Raw genomic sequence first — 17,113 nt, 5'->3', positions numbered from 1 at the left:
CACCCCATTTAGTCAACTACAATTTTAGAAACTCAATACTAAGTCCATGACTTGGAACTGAAGGGAAGTTTTAAAAATCCCTTTACTTTTCCTCCCCCATGAGAGATTACAGCTAGGAGGAAGTTCAGCGGTTCCATTTGTAGTTATTTAGTACATCATGTTGGTTTGGAGGCAAGAGAATGATTCAGGTGTTTTCTTAGATTCTTTGTGATGTCAGGAGTAAGGAAGAAGTTTCATATTGAAGTTATGAAAGAAAAAGGGTCTTCATAGAGGCTAGGAGGCCCAAAATGGAAGGGCCTGGGGAGGAGATATTGGGCTCTGCCAATAGAAACACTTTTCAATAATCGGAGTGTTTGAGAAAATCAAGTGGGAAGAAGTAGAAAGCTTCTGATTCTGTAGTCTAGATAGCTAAGAAGAGTTGTTCACTTTAACTAACCTTTTTGCCCCTCAACTGGCAGCAGTGGGGTTGAACCCATCAAATGTAGTCTAGGAAGTATAGTGGATAGAGTACTGAATTTTGGGGTCAGGAAACCCTGAGGTTTCAGCTAATTTTATTCACTGGGTAACTTTGGGTAAGCCATTGACTTTTCTTAGACTCAGTGTCCTCATCTGTGAAATGGGGATAATGGTTCTTACCTCACAGAGTTATTATAAGTATCATCTGAGATCATGGAGGTAGAGTGCTTTCAACTTTATCTCACTATAGAAATGTAGGAAGATGATGTTGTGAGATCAGGATGGGAAGAATCACACACCCTGGCTAGCTCCTCTTTTCTGTACAAGGTTCTAGGGTTGGGAAGGGGCTTTCTCCTTAACATTCCCCATTCAGAAGAGGGATAGTCTGGCCAGCCAAACCATCTTTCCCCACATTGTGGAATCAAAGAAAACACAGGAGGGAAAATCCTATAGTCAATCCCAGAATTGCCTTTCAGCATACATTCTGACTGATTTGTGCTCTATTATAGTATCTGACAGTCCTTACCTCTTCCCTTGCTTATCGGGGAGCTTTCTGACTTAGGAGCTGGAATTTTTAGATTCCTCTATCTTTTGTTTCCTGGATTTATTCTCCTTCTTCATCTACCAAATTTCCTCATCCCTCTTCTCTTGCCTTTTATTTATTTATTCTTGCCTTGTTTGTTTTCTCTAGAACTTGTCATACCTCTACTTATGGAGATGTTCTTCTGTTTGTGGCTCCATTTCCCTCAGAAAACTGTATTTGGTTCTTGTTTTTAATAGATTCAATTCCAATTTTTGAATTAAACAAAAGCATATCAAACTATTATCTTTCCCATTCATATCTCTTATATTAAAGAAAAAAGAAAGAAAAAGAATGTTGATTATTATTTATCCATTGTAAAATCCAAATTAAATACTTAAAAAAATATCCAAACAAACCAAAAAGTTAAGGAGTTAATGTGTAATTCTAGTAAAGCAATCTTATGGTGTCCTGTGGAGAGAATGGACTTTGCCTGAGATTGTAGGATTAGCTGACCTCTGTGATAATTTCCAGCACCATCACTATGAAATCAGCCCTTTGTAGCTAGTATTGATGCTATGAGCATGGAACAAAGGACTAGGAAGCTGCCTCTATGGCCAGGATTTGAGCGATATAAGTAAGATACCTCCATTTTTCATTGAAATATTTCCTTCATTTTATACTGGCTTTCCAGCAGCATGGGATAACAGCATGTTAGAGTTCAAAGGAGTCACAGTGACCATCCTGGCAATTCATAGACAAAAAGAATCCCTATTCTAGCATATTGACATGTAATCATGGAGACTCTGCTTACAATTCCTCTTTTTAGGATGGAATGAATAATTTTTGATGAAAGCTTTACCTTTGGCTGCTGCATTTGTGCTGACTTTGGATTCCAGGTATGTGAATTAAATATGGATCCTAACACAGTTTCTGTTATCTACCTGGATAAATCATCTTATCTCTCCGGATTGCAATTTCCCAATCTGTCAAATGGGGATATAAATATTTATTCTACATATCTTATAAAATTTTAGCAAGGAAGTGAGTTTTAAAAAACTAAGCCTTCATGGAAATTTGAGTGATGGTAGGTTGTCCTCCCAGGAAGCAGCTAGGTGGTAGAGCTCTGGACTTGGATCGATAACATTTGAGTTCAATAATGCCCCAGATACTTCCTAATTATTTCACCATGGAAAAGTGACTTAGGTTCTCTCATTCTCAGCTTCCTCTTCTATAAATTAAAGTTTATAACAGCATCTAGCATAAAGGGTTAGTGTGAGAATAAAATGAGATCAACTATATAAAGCAAATTGCAAATCTTAAAGACCTGTTTACTACTATTATTATAGACCTTTTGCACAGTTCCTGGTAGAGCATAGATGATTAATAAATGCTTATTGATTGATTGTTAATAATAAGTTAAAATACATGAGGAAATCAAAACATCAATCATTATGAATTATTAATTCAATTTATGAAAATCAAATATATGATCATTACATTATAATTATTACAATGAACTGGGATTAGCCATTGAAAATCCAATACTTATAAACATGCCCAGAAAGTTTTATTATTTATTTATTAACCACCTATTATATATGGGCATCGTGCTAAGCACTTTACAAATACAATGCCATTTGATCCTTACAATTCTGAAAGTTGTGCCATCATTATCCTCATTTTATCATTGAAGAAACACAAGCAGATACATATATGTTAAATGATTTGCCCAGGTCACAGAGCATCTTTTCAGATGGCTTCACCACTTAGGGGAAAGGAGTTGTTTGAGTATTTATTATACAATGTACTGACAATGCTTACAAAGGAGATACTCAGATGACTCATCCTTCTTTCCTGTCAACTCCATATTTAAATGTGAAGGGAAGGAATTTTGCAAGTCTATGAGTGGGGAAAGAATCTTCTTTATCTGGGACACCAATTGTGTGACTTTTAAACATGGGTATCTATTATTTTTTTAATGATATTATATTTATAAAAAGGAAAATGGTAGGAAGCATAAATGATTTGGATATCTATCTTATCTTTTTCTTTACATTTGTTTTTAGCCCAGATCTAAGATGAAGGAATATTATACTAGGCTGTGACTTCATGAGTTTAAAAAGATCAGGAGAGTAAGCCACCAAAGTTCTAGGAGATATAATGAATGACAGATTTTGTAGGCAGTCATGCCTAGTGAAGAGCAAAGTTCTGCTTAACTCAGCTTGTCAAGATATTCAAGAAAGCCATAAGGGAGGGACAGCAATTCATTGCTCAATTATGCTACACCAAGAAATGAATTTGGTGAAGGTCAATACTTTGCAGCAACTATTTTATGGATAAGTCCATTCTATTCAGGATCCCAAGTGTTACAGGGATGAGTATGACCTGGGGGAAATGTTTATACTTCCATCCTTGCTAGTTCTCATTGATTCATTTCTGTCTTGTATGACTCTTCTGGATTCCAAGTTTAGGGTCTTGTCAAACATACTGTTTAAAAACTCATTTTGCAGATGAGGAAATTGAAGCAGTGTTATTGACTTTTCCAAGGCCACACAGCCTGAAATGTCTGAGGCCAGATGTACACTTGTGATGATGAGTCTTCCTGACTCTAGTCTGGGTACTCTATACATTGAGTAACCTAGTTGGTCCTATGTATTTTTTCATTGAATCCTTTAGTAAAAGTGTTAATTTATTAAGTAGTGCTGTGATAGCAATCATTTAAAAGTATCAATGAAAAACGGGAGATAATAGTTACTAGAATTTTTCTTCTTTTTTTTCTTTTTTTCTTTTTTTCCTGAGGCTGGGGTTAAGTGACTTGCCCAAGGTCACACAGCCAGGAAGTGTTAAGTGTCTGAGATCAGATTTGAACTCGGGTCCTCCTGAATTCAGGGCTGGTGCTCTATCCACTGTGCCACCTAGCTGCCTCCGTTACTAGAAATTAATATTAAAAAGAACTCACTGAAATGAGAGCTCAAATGGCCAGCATTAGAAAAAGAAGCCCAGAATTCCTTAGAGATTCCCCTAGAATACAATAAGATAAATATAACCTTGCACTGTAGGACTTAACTTATCACAGTGAAAATTGGAATGAGGATCCTAAGCTCTTCATGAGTTACCTAATAATAAATAATTGATTTAGACTTTGATACATTTTGTTTGACATTTTATGATATCCATGAATTCACTCCCTATACCTTATCTAATGAGATGTCCTTTCAGACAAAGAATAAAAAAGACAAATTAGAAGAAGCTTCACAAATTCAGCCAACAGGCCAACCGCATCTGACAATATGTGCCCTATTCCACAGCCAAAGTCGTCCGTGTTTGCAAAGAAGAGAAGAAGGTGCATTTTCTCATTTCTTTGTTGCCAAGCACAGTCATTAATGAATTAACCTTCAGCACAATTTCTGTAACTGAAATATAGCTTTGAGCTTGGAGTTTGGGGATTAGGAAAATTGAGGGAGAAGAAGGCCAGCAGAGGTCCAGAAAACACATGATAATACCCTTAAATGTAGAAGAGTGGTTGAGTCAGAACACAGGACCTGGGTTTGATTCTGGGCTCTGGAAATGGGGGAACCCATTAAGTGGAAGAGGGGTTCTAGAAGGACCAGGGCAAACTTTGGAAACACTATAACTTTTCTGAGATTTTGAGACTATAACTAAAGAAAGAGGAACAATTCAGTGTTGGACAGAGAGCTTTTCTGAAAACTGAGAATGGGGGACAGTATTGGATATGCCAGTGCTCAGGAACAAATAACCAGCCAGGAAAAACATAGAGAGGCAAAAGAAAATAAGAGATAGATCATGGATATTTTAGATTTTCTAACCATGAATGATCTAACATTAAGAGTTAGATCTTTTGAATCCTTCTCCCAAACTCTGTTTCCTGAGACTTTCTGCGTCAAGTAGAAGGTGCTTTCCCCACCTGGTTAGCTTCTCTCCTTTTCTCCTGGGCTTGAATCTTGACCTTTCCTCAGGAACTCAAAGCCAGAAGCACTTGTGTCTTAGCATGTTTGTTCTTTCAGGGAAGGGTGGTTGTCATAATTAAATAATTTTTATATTGACGCTTTTTTGTTCTCTTGTGTCTGGCTGAAGTAAACCTTATCTAGCCACCCAGTCCTACCACCAACAATCACTGCCTGGGCAGTCCCTGAAAGCATTAATCAAAGTATACTGTGGCCTCATTAATAAGAAGGCACTCTTGAAAGAAGTTATAATGGAAACTAATAGAGAATAAGAGGCACCTTTGTCCAGAAAAATAAACTTTATTATTGCTTAGGATAAATGAGGAAGAAAAGGATGGTCTGCATTGGGATGGAGGTGGGAGTGGGGAGTTGAGATAAAGTGAAGTGATAGATTTTAATTGTCTCTATCACCTAAGAATATCTGAACAGTTCAAAACTATGAACAGCAGGCTAAGTGAGGAGAAAAGGGAGTGGAAACAATTAATTGAGTCTTCAGTTCTTCTTGGGTCAGGATACCAGTTTAACAGCAACCCCCAGAGCTCCCACAGCAGCCTCCAGAGCTTCCACAGCAGCCCCCAGACTGCTGGCTGCGCCCACTGCCACTATCACAGCAGTCAGATCTCTGGTGTCTGCGTCTGTGGGATCTCCTGTGATGGGAAAAGAGGCAGCAGCCACCCCCAGAGCCAGAGCTGCAGCATCCCCCAGAACTGCAGCATCCTCCAGAGCTAGAGCCACAGCAAGAAGACACTGGAGGAGGGCATGGAGCCTGAGGAGGACACTTAGGAGGACACTTGGGTGGGCACTTGGGTGTCTGACACTTGGGAGGACACTTAGGAGTACACTTAGGGGCCTGGCACTGCTGCTGGCTTTGCTGGCAGGACATCTTGGTGGGACTTCAGTGAACCTGAAAGACAATAAAATGGTTTTTTTAGATACATGAAATAGAGCCTTAAAGCTTTCTTCACTGGAATTAATCACCCATGTGATGGAGAATCTCATGTAGAAGACATCCCAAAAGAAAAAGCTTAAAAATCATTTCTGTATTAAAATGCATTTAGTTTAGAATTTGGCTGAAAGAACATTCAATTTCCATTAGTTCAAGAGATTATCAAGATTTTCTCTTTGTCTCTCCCTGTTTCTCTCTGTTTCTTTTTCTTTCTCTTTCCCTCTCTTTTTGTAATTATGCAGATACATGTACTTATATATTTTCTGGGAATTGTAAAACTAGGAAAATTATATAGAATCTTAAAAGTTAAATAGTATTGTTAATGTCTCATGAAAAGGAGGGAATGAATTCCCTGAACATCTTGATGAAACCTTTTGAATTCCAGTTTATTCAAGTTTCCAGAAACTCAGATTATTGCTCTTCCTTCCCACCACCCTCACACAGATTCTGGACTCTTTTCTGATCATTTTCTGAGGGCATCCAAACTGGTTTTCTAGACAAAATCCAAAGTACAAGCTTCTTCACCAGCTCTTGTATTTCTCATTTGCTTTAACTCTTCCCCCCTTTTCAACCCTTCTATCCATCTTCCTTCATCCCAAATATTGCTTTTCCTCTAATTCCTCTCTTCCCCTGCTCTTTTTCTTCTTTCTCCTTGAATACCCTGCTCCAATCCTCTCTGTGGATCCTATGCAGACACTCACCTTGATCCCAGACACGGATAGGAACTCTCTGCTGAAGAACCAGAGTGGATGAGGATCTAGAGGCAGGGACACCTTTTATAGGGCAAACTAGGATGATCTGTAGGCATACATTTCAGCTCTCTAGGAGGAAGTGTGTCTTTCCCAATTCTTGGAATGTGTCAGATAATTCCTGACATTCTCTACACTTACATACACTGACATGTGTTAGTACATTGATTACTGAGTTGTTGAGGAACATTGAAAGACAGCTCATTTAGTTGACTCATTTCATAGATGAATACACAGAGCTCTTCAAGGAAAAATGTTTTGTATGAAATCACAGAAGTGGTAAGTGGATTAGCCAGGGCTTATATCATGGTCCCCCAAATGAAGTCCAAGTTCTTTTCAATAGTCCATGACAGGTCATATCCGAATCAATTGTTGGAGCAAGAGGGGATCCAGATGATGCTTTCAGTTAGGCTTATTCATTGTAAAGATGCAGAATCTTAGCTTACATAGCACTTTAACAAAGTGTCATGAAATCTAATTATTGGGTAAAAGCTCTTTTATTGGTAAAAGCTGAATTTTGGTCAATTTCTAATGATTTCCATATGGAAATCCCATTGTCATGTATCAGATGCAGCATAGAATAATAGAAAGAGCTCTTTAATTGGAATTATAGGATCTAAATTCAAATCCTTATGCTGCCTCTTATTACCTGTGTAAGGTAGGGCAAGTTATTTTATCTGCCAGGCTTTGGATTCCTCAACTCTAAAAAGAAGAGATTGAAATATATGACCTCTGGGATCTTTTGTCTTTATAGCTATAATCCCATGGTTGTCTCCTGGGACCATTTCACTTTGTCCTTAACTTCACCTTGACATGTCTAGGAGGTATCCATTTTTAAACTGCACTCCTATGTATAAGTACCCCATCAAGAGAAACCTACAGACCTGATCCCATATACTCTCCCAAATGTGAAACACATACCTCTCTAAATTCCCCCAAACTCCTTTTCAGAGGACAAGTCAAAGTTTGGGAGTAAGTGGCCACCCACCAATTCATCCATCCATCTGTCCATCCATCCATTCATCTATCCATCTAACCATCCACTCATTTTTTCCAGTTATTCACCTTTTATTCATCCATTCATCAATTAACTGAGAGAAAATTTTTATTATAAGAGCTTCAGAAGAGAAGATGGATATGATATATTTCCTGTCATCAATAATAGCATTATTAATATTAGCTTAAATTTTTTTGCCCATTAAGTTTTGGTAAATTCTTTATGTTCACTATTTCATTTAATTCTCAGTACAATCCTGGATGGTAGGTACTATGATTTTCTCCATTGTAAAGCTGAAGAAATTAAATTTGAGAGAAATTAAAATAATTCTTCAGGGTCACATAGTATTTCAACTCAGAATCTGTACTCTAATCAAAGGATACTAAAATTCATTGTAAGAAAAGGTAAATACCATAAGAAATATACTGACTCCATGCCATAAATTGTCAGAGAAATGAGAGATTATTTCTATTTGGGATCACCAGGATTATCTGCATGGATGAGGCACTATTTGTACATTACTCTCAGAATAATGTATTATCTGTCTTTATCCCCATCAGTTTTACCTTTACATCCCTCTCTACATCACTGTTTCCTAAGGACTGTGATCATCTTTTTCCATCATAACATATTACCACCCATTCTATAAACAAATATTTCTTAATGCCTCTTAGGTTATTACATATCTGTGACACTGCCAAGACTTTGAAATATCTTAGGATAAATAGAACTCCCTCATATTCCAGCATGATGTCATTTGTTCACTTTCTAGTTTTGTCTTTGTCTCTCTATCTCTGTGTGTATGTCTCTGAGACAAAGCCGCATAAAAGGTCATGACAACTCCATTCTCCTTCAACTACATGTTCTGGAGAATATCCTGCCTCCTGAATGAAATGGAAAAGGAATCACAAAACATGAAACACTATTTCACTGTTAGGATATATCACCATGTCCCACTTGCAAGTCGTATTCTAAACTCTTCATTGTTGATTGTATCACGTTGTGCATAGATGGTTCCCAAACAGGATTTTTGAATCAAACAACTAATCTGACAGCTCCAAGGATAGTTATAGCTGATACTATCCAGGTGATAGACATGTGACAGTGATTGGTCAGAGTAGAATTAGAAGGTATGGATTTTGAGGAAACCTAGTCCACAAAAAACAAAATTTGCCACATATGTACTATGCAGTTAATGAAAGAAGATTTTGTTTTTAATTGCAAAAAGGTTCTCTGCTATATAAGGGAATTCATAGTCTGGCTCTTTATAAAGGATTTCCTTTGCTCATCAAACCTACAATCCATGAATCCATGTTAAGCTTTCTTCTTCTTCTTCTTCTTCTTCTTCTTCTTCTTCTTCTTCTTCTTCTTCTTCTTCTTCTTCTTCTTCTTCTTCTTCTTCTTCTTCTTCTTCTTCTTCTTCTTCTTCTTCTTCTTCTTCTTCTTCTTCTTCTTCTTCTTCTTCTTCTTCTTCTTCTTCTTCTTCTTCTTCTTCTTCTTCTTCTTCTTCTTCTTCTTCCTTATATTAAATGTTGCATGATACCATGGCAAAAACCCTGGAAATAGCATATCAGGGGATGTGGGTAAGAATCCTGACTCTGTTATTTATTCCCTGGGAGACCTGATTTGGAGCATTCACATTCTCAGAGTCTCAATGAATCCATAAAATGAGAGCCTGGATTTTGTGATTTCTGTGCTCCTTACTGGCTCTGTATTCATCATCCTTTGATCTGACTATTTGAAGTGAGTTATCCCTAGGGATATCTCTGTAAAGAGCTCCCTGCATTCCTGCTGACTTCAGAGGATCTTGATGGTGCTGATGATGGTAAGGGTGATGAATATCAGACAAAATAAAGAAGATAACTGAGCTTGGCCAACTTGAAAGCAGTATTTGAATACCAGGTTATTCTAGGTGCCTTTCTATGATGATATATGTATGAATATAATATATAAGCTCATATATTTATATATAATACAGGCTCAATAAATGTTTATTTGTTGATTATTAATAATAAAATTCAAATTTATTTTGTTCAGTCATTTTTCAGTTCTGTCTTACTTTTTGTGACTCCACTAGAAACCCTAATCTTGACAACGATACTACAATTTACAATTTCCTTCTCTGGCTTATTTTACAAATCAGGAAACCAAGACTAATAGAATAAAATTGCCAGGTCATATGACCAGTTTTGTACTCAGGAAAATAAATTTTCCTGACTCCAAGCTTAGCACTTCATCCATTGTGCCACCTAGCTGCTCTGAAATTCATATATATGAGGAAAATTAAAATCAATAATTATCATGAATTATTAGCTTATTTTATAATAATCAAGCTCATGAGATCATTAGAACAAGAGATAATTATATACAAAATACTTTTCACAATGCTTTTCACTTATTAAGCAACTAATATGTTCCAAGCTCTGTACTTAGCACTTTACCAACAGGCTGCCATTTGAGCCATTGTTATCTGTATTTTACAGTTGAAGAAAGAGTCAGATAGAAGTGAATTACTCAGGGCAATGTATCATCAAGTAGACTTCAGGTATTGTTTCCAATTGATTTAACCACTGAAGGAAAAAGAACCTTCTGAGAGTCACTATACTATGAATTAACAATGATTACAAAGAAGATAATCAGCTGATTCATTCTTCTTTCCTGCCTACTTATATTCAAATGTGAAGGGAAGTTATTATGCAAATCTATAAGCCAGAGAAGAGGCTTTTTTATGTCTGGGACACCAACATGTGGTTTTTGGATATGAATATTTGTTCTTACTTCTTTCTTTACTTTTTTTTTTTTAATACCAGATCCAAGGTGAAGGGATATCTTATTAGGTTGTGGCCTTATGAGTGTCTTAAAGATCAGGAAAGCAATCCACCAGAGTTCTAGGAGACATAGTCAGTGATTGATTTTGTAGATAGTCATGCCTAGTGAAGAGCAGTCTTACTTAATTCAACTTATCATGGCTTTCAAGGGAGTCAGAAGGGAGGGATAGCAATTCATTCATCAACTATGCCACACTTAGAAGTGAATTTGGTGAGGGTGAATATTTTGTAGCAACTGCTTTAAGGTTGAGTGCATTCTATTCAGGGACCCAGATATCATAGGAATGAGTGTGCATTTAACTTTGGGGTGGAGAAATGTTTATACTTTTGATCTTCCTCAGAAGAAGACAACAATATGAAAATAGCTAAAACCAAAACCCAAGAGAAAAATGGTAATTGGACCTGTTCTCAATAAGAATTCCTGTAAGAGGTAAAGAAAAAAGTAAGAGTTGTTGAAGAAAAATTTTAAAAAAATGAGAGTAAAGCAAGAAAATTATGGAGAATTTACAGCTTTATAAAAAAGGTACAAAAATTACTGGAAAAAAAATAATACCTTTAAATTAAACAAAAAGAATTAGCCTAATGGTAACGAAGCACAAAATTTCTTTGAAGAACAACTAACAAAGCATGATGGGACAAATGGAAAGAAATGTACAAAAGCTCAGTGAAGGAAAAAAAAATTAGAATTTGGCAAGTAAAAATCAATGACTTCATATGACATCAAGAAACAATAAAACAAAGTAAAAAGAATAAAAAAAACCCCAGAAGAATATTTACAATATCTTACAGAAATACAACTTATCTTGAAAATGGATTAAGGAGAAATAAAATAAATATTATTTGACTACTTGAAAGCTCTGATACTAGGTCTATTTCAAGAAATTATAAAGGAAAAATTATCTGACTTAAGAGCTATAGGATAATACAGAAATGAAAGTTACTGATCACCTCCTAAAAGTAATCACAAGATGAAAACTTCTAGGAATATTATGATTGAATTCCAGAGTTTCCAAGTAAAGAAAAAAATATTAGAAGCAGAAGTATTGGGATGTAACATTCTATAAGAAGCTAAGATTACAATCAAGATAAAACTACCCAGAAAAACTGAACAATGGATAGTTAATGAAATAGAAGACTTTCAAACATTTCTGATGAAAAGAGCAGAGCTGATTAGAAAATCAAAAATTCAAACACAAGATTCAAAAGAAACATATAAAAATAAATAAGAAAAGATAATTATAAGAGACTCAATAAGTTAAACTTTTATATTACTATATGGAGAAGTGATACATCTAACTCTTAGGAATTTATCCTCATAAAGGCTGTATTTATATAAGTATTTTACATAAACAGAGGACATGACAGTCAGTTATGTTGAAATGATCTCAAAAGAAACTAATGAAGGGGTATGAAAGAGGGATAAAGAAATGGTAAAGGAGAGACAAATAAAAAAAGACATATAAAAGAGGTATACAAGGAAGAGCTTATTTAGTGGAGAGGAAAAAATGTGAGTCTATGTGACAGGAGGAATGTTTGAATCTCTTGTTTGAATTAGTTCAAAGAGGGAAGAATATAGATACACACACACACACATTCAGTTGGGTATAGAAATCCATTGAACTCAATAGGGAAACAGAAGAGGAAGAGGATAAGAGATAGAAGGAGAGATTGTAAAGGGAGGCTAGATTAAAGGTGGCAGTAGTTAGAAGCAAAATAGACTTTTGAGGAGAGGCAGGATAAAAAGACAGAAAAAAGGATAAACTGAAGAAAACAGAATGAAGAGAAATACCCAGTAATAAGTGTGAATGTGAATGGAATGACCTATAAAATGGAAGCATAGATTAGAATTAGAATTAGATTAGAATTCAGAATCTAATACTATATTGTTTAAAAGAGATATTCTTGAAACAGAAAGAAGCACACCTAATAAAGGTAAAGGGCTAGAGAAGAATATATCATGCTTCAACTGAGATAAAAAGGATGGGGTAACAATCTTGATTTCAAACAAAGCAAAAGCAAAAATAGATCTATTTAAAAGAGATAATTAAGGAAATTAAATTTTGCTAAAAGACATTATGGAAAATTTATTAATACAAAAAATTTAAAGCAAGATTCTTTGATAAAGGTATCATTTCTCAAAAAATGGAACTGAATCAAATTTCTAAAAATTAAAATAAGAACCATTCCCCAATTAATAACTCATCAAAGGGTTTGGATAGGTAGTTTTTAGAAGAAATCAAACTTTAATCAAAAGTAACATGCAAAAATTGCTCTAAATCACTATTGATGAAAGAAATGCAAATGAAAACAATTCTGAGTTACCATCTCACATATATCTAGAATGGCAAATGGTGGAGGGGATGAAAGAAAATAAATACACTAATAAACTGTTGGTGGAGTTGTGAACTGATCCAATTATTTGGTAGAATAATTTGGAACTATGTTCAAAGGTCTATTATATAACTGTGCATATCTTTTTGGCCTGTAGTACTACTAAAACCCCAAAGAGAAAAAAAGACTAATATGTACAAAAATGCTCATAGCAGATCTTTTATTTTTGTGGAGGGCAAATAATTGCAAATTGAGAGATACTCATCAATTGGGGAATGGCTAAACAATTGCATACAATTATGATAAAGTATTACTATGTCATAAGAAATGATAAGGGTGGGGCAGTTTCAGAGGAAAAATAATGTAACAAAACTTAAATGAATTATCCCTAAGTTACATAAAAATGAAAAGAAACAAATTATTATGTTGAATGACAACAATATTGTAATGATAATCAAATATCAAAGACTTGACTACTTTGATAAATATAATAATCCAAGACAATTCCATAAGTTTATTAGTATATTCCACATACTAATAGTGAAAAACTGCTATCCACTTCTAAGAGAACTAATTTACTGTGAGTGCAAATTGAAGTATAGCCTTTCCTTGTCTTCCTTCCTCCCTCCTTTCTTTTTTCCCTCCCTCCTTTCCTCTCTCTCTTTGATCCTTTGTTCCTTCCTTCCTTCCTTCCTTCCCCAAACCAGGGGGGTTGGTTCCAAACCTGCTTAGGCTCTCCTCTTCACTTGAGCTTGAGCCATTGTCTCTCCTGTACTCTTTATCCTGATATTGCAAGCCTTGAGCATCTCTTAAAATTCAAGGAAGGGTGATTATCACAACAAACTGACTTTTACATAGACACCTAATGTGTCTCCCTGAGTCTGAATGAAGGGAACGTCACCCAGGTACCCATTCCTACCATCAACAATTACTGTCTGGGCAATTCCTCAAGATATTATTCAGGGAAGTCTGTGAGCCCATTAACAAGAAGGAAGTCTTGAAGAAAATTATAAAGGAAATGAAAGAATAGGAGGCAGCTATTATAAAGAAAAAAATTTTTATTGTTGCTTAGAATAAACAAGGAAAAATAAGTTGGTTTTAATTCAAGGGAGGGAATTCAAATAAAATTAAGTGATATGCCTTGATTCTCATCATCCCCTAAGAACATCTATATAGTAAATATTTCATATCAAGGCAGAGGAGACTAAGGAGTGAGAATAAAATGGAGCAGGATCAATAAACTTCCTCTTCCATTCTTCTTAAGTTAGGGTTCCAGATCAGCAGCAGCCCCCAGAGCTACCACAGCAACCTCCAGAGCTTCCACAGCAGCCCCCAGACTGCTGGCTGTGCCCACTGCCACTGTCACAGCAGTCAGACCTCTGGTGCCTTCGTCTGTGGGATCTCCTGTGATGGGAAAAGAGGCAGCAGCCACCCCCAGAACCAGAGCTGCAACATCCCCCAGAGCTGGACCCACAGCATCCCCCAGAGCTGCAGCATCCTCCAGAGCTAGAACCACAGCAGGAAGACACTGGAGCAGGGCATGGAGCCTGGGGAGGGCACTTGGGAGGACACTTTGGTGGGCACTTGGGTGTCTGGCACTTAGGAGGACACTTAGGGGGACACTTAGGAGCCTGACACTGCTGCTGGTTTTGCTGGCAGGACATCTTTGGTGGGAATTCAGTAGACCTGAAAGATAAAAAAGATTTATTCAGATGGATGAAATCAAGCCTTTATATAATTATATATTATATATATTATATATAAGTATATAATTGCAGAATTAGGATAATTATAGCCTTATAAGTTAAGTAGTGGTATGTGCGGCTAAAGAAGAAAGGATTACTGGAGCAGCTAGGTGGTGCAGTGGGTAGAGCACCAGTCCTGAAGTCAGGAGGACTTGCTTTCAAATCTGGCCTCAAAAGTTTAACACTTCCTAACTTTATGATGCAAGTCACTTTATCTCAATTGCCTCAGGGAAAAAAAGAGAGGGGATTACTTCCCTTTACATCTTGAGGGACATCTTTTGAATTCTACTTCATGAAAGTTTCCAGACTCCAATCATTTTTCCTCCTCCCCAACACCCTTAAATAGACACCAGATCTTTTCTGATTGTTTTCCGAGAACATTCCAATGGAGTTTCTATCAGTCTAGACCAAATCCAAAATATAAGCTTCTATTCTTCACCATCCACTGTACTTCTCACTCATATTAACTCTTTCCTCATCCTCAGATGTTCTGTACATATATCTTCCTTCTTCCCCTCTATTGTTTTCCTTCCCATTTCTCTTCCCTTCTCTTCCAACACCCTCCATCAAACCCTTCCTCAGGCTCTCATCTAGACACTCACCTTGACCACAGACACAGAGAAGAACTCCCTGCTGAAGAACCAGAGTGAGTGAGGATGCAGGGACAGAGACACCTTTTATAGCGCAACCCAGGCTGAGCTGACATGAGATCCATGGAAGGAAGAGGAAGGAGTGCCTAAGAGGAAGAGTGTTTTTCCCAGATTCTGGCATGTGTCAGACAATTCCGGACATTCTTTTTCTAAAGTCACATACATTAAAAATGTGGCACCACACAGATCATTGAGTTGTCAAGAGATATTAGGAGACATTTTGTTTAATTGACTCATTTTATAGATGAAGATATTGAGGCCCTGAGATTTGGCAGATACCTTGTACAAAGCTAAATCTAAATTGTTTAATTACTCTGCATCTTGTTACTTGAGTTAAATTTGATTTAAGGCAATTTACTTCAACTTTCAGGCTTCAGATTCCTCATTTCTAAAAGGAAGAGTCTGAGATATGAGTTCTGAGAGATTTCATCTTTATAGCTATATAGTCTCTTGGACTATTTCACCTTGTTCTTAACTTTACCTTGATGTATTTCTATGCAATATTCACATATTGGCTCCAATCCTACATATGACTTCCCCTCAAATAGGACCTTGACATCTTCTACCCCATCTCTCTCTCCCAGCTTTAAAACATACCCCTCTTTAAATCTCCACTACCTCCTTTTTATAAGACATCCAAGGGTTGGGGGTAAGAGGCCATCCATCCTTTCATCCATCTTTCCATCCATTCATTCATTCATTTGTCCATTCATTCAGCAATTGAGAACAGAATTCTCTGCAAAGAGCTTCTGAGGAAGAAGGATGAATGAGACATAGTTCCTGTTCTTCCTAATATTACTACTAATAAAAACTAAAATTGATATTGCCTTTTAAGGCAATATATTTACAAATATGTTACATTTGTTATCTCATTTGATCTTCAGTACAATGCTGATACTACAACTTCCTTCACTGTGTAGCTGAGGATAATGATATTGAGAGATTAAGTGACTTTCTTAGAGGCACACAGCTAAAAACTATTTGGATCAGGATTTCAATTCAGAATCAGTAATCTAATTAAAGAATACTAAATTCACCAATGACTTTATTGTGTAATAATGAAAATAAATTTCAAACTATTGAATGAATATTTCAGAATATTGAGAGATTGTTTCTACCTGGCTTCATTGGGAGTATTGACGCCAATACTGTTTGATGGAGGCAGGATGGAAATTATTTGTACTTTATTCTTAGTCTCTTTTTGTCCTTTTCAGTATCATCTTTATGCCTTTTCTACATAAATGCCTCCTAAGAACTATAATTATGTTACCCATTCCATAGGCAAATATTTGTTAATGCTTTTTAGGTTATTATACCCTTGTGACTCTGTCAAGACTTTGAAACATTTTGGGATAAATGTGCTTCCTCCTCTCCCATCCTCTAGGTCAATTACTTGTTTATTCTTTCTATTGTCTGTCTTTGTCTCTATTTTTCTGTCTATCTGTCCATCTCTAAGGCACAAACACAGTCAAAAGTAGATAAGAACAATATCCATTCTCTTTCCTCTACATCCCCTGGAGAATACCCTTCTACCTAAAGAAAAGGTGGGAAGGGAAGCCCAGGATATGAGACATTGTTTCACTGTTAAACATGCCAACATGCTGCACTTACAAGTCCTGTCCCAAACTCTTTATTGTTGATTATATTCATATTGTGAATAGATGATCCCCAAACAGGATTTTTGAATCAAACAACTGATCTGGCAGGCCCATGGATAGAAACTGATCTGATAACATCTAGATTCCAGCTTCCTAAGCTGTGGGTTATAACTTCATATGAGCTTTCATAACTGAATATGAAAGTCATGAAACTATGGTATATTAAATGCTTGATTGATATGTGTTTTATATTCCTATATGTTTTTTACATAAATATATACCCAGGGTCGCATAAAAATTTCTCGGGTGAAAAGGGGTTGAGAAA

At 36.2% G+C, this 17,113-nt stretch overlaps 2 long non-coding RNA genes across 2 annotated transcripts; both read right to left on the bottom strand.

Moving 5' to 3' along the window:
- Nucleotides 1–5,224: 5,224 nt before the first annotated feature.
- Nucleotides 5,225–6,658, bottom strand: LOC141541436 (uncharacterized). The gene is made up of 2 exons (XR_012481804.1): nucleotides 6,592–6,658; nucleotides 5,225–5,848 (listed from the first exon to the last, which is right to left on the bottom strand). It is a non-coding gene; the product is annotated as an uncharacterized LOC141541436 (long non-coding RNA).
- Nucleotides 6,659–13,835: 7,177 nt separating this feature from the next.
- Nucleotides 13,836–15,195, bottom strand: LOC141539990 (uncharacterized). Its single transcript, XR_012481444.1, has 2 exons — nucleotides 15,143–15,195; nucleotides 13,836–14,481 (listed from the first exon to the last, which is right to left on the bottom strand). It is a non-coding gene; the product is annotated as an uncharacterized LOC141539990 (long non-coding RNA).
- Between the last annotated feature and the right edge of the window lie 1,918 nt (nucleotides 15,196–17,113).

Source organism: Sminthopsis crassicaudata, chromosome 4, assembly GCF_048593235.1.
Source record: "Sminthopsis crassicaudata isolate SCR6 chromosome 4, ASM4859323v1, whole genome shotgun sequence".
In the NCBI taxonomy this organism is placed as follows: domain Eukaryota; kingdom Metazoa; phylum Chordata; class Mammalia; order Dasyuromorphia; family Dasyuridae; genus Sminthopsis; species Sminthopsis crassicaudata.
The sequence above is the reverse complement of the archived record's forward strand: the minus strand, read 5'-3'. Positions and strand labels throughout refer to the sequence as shown.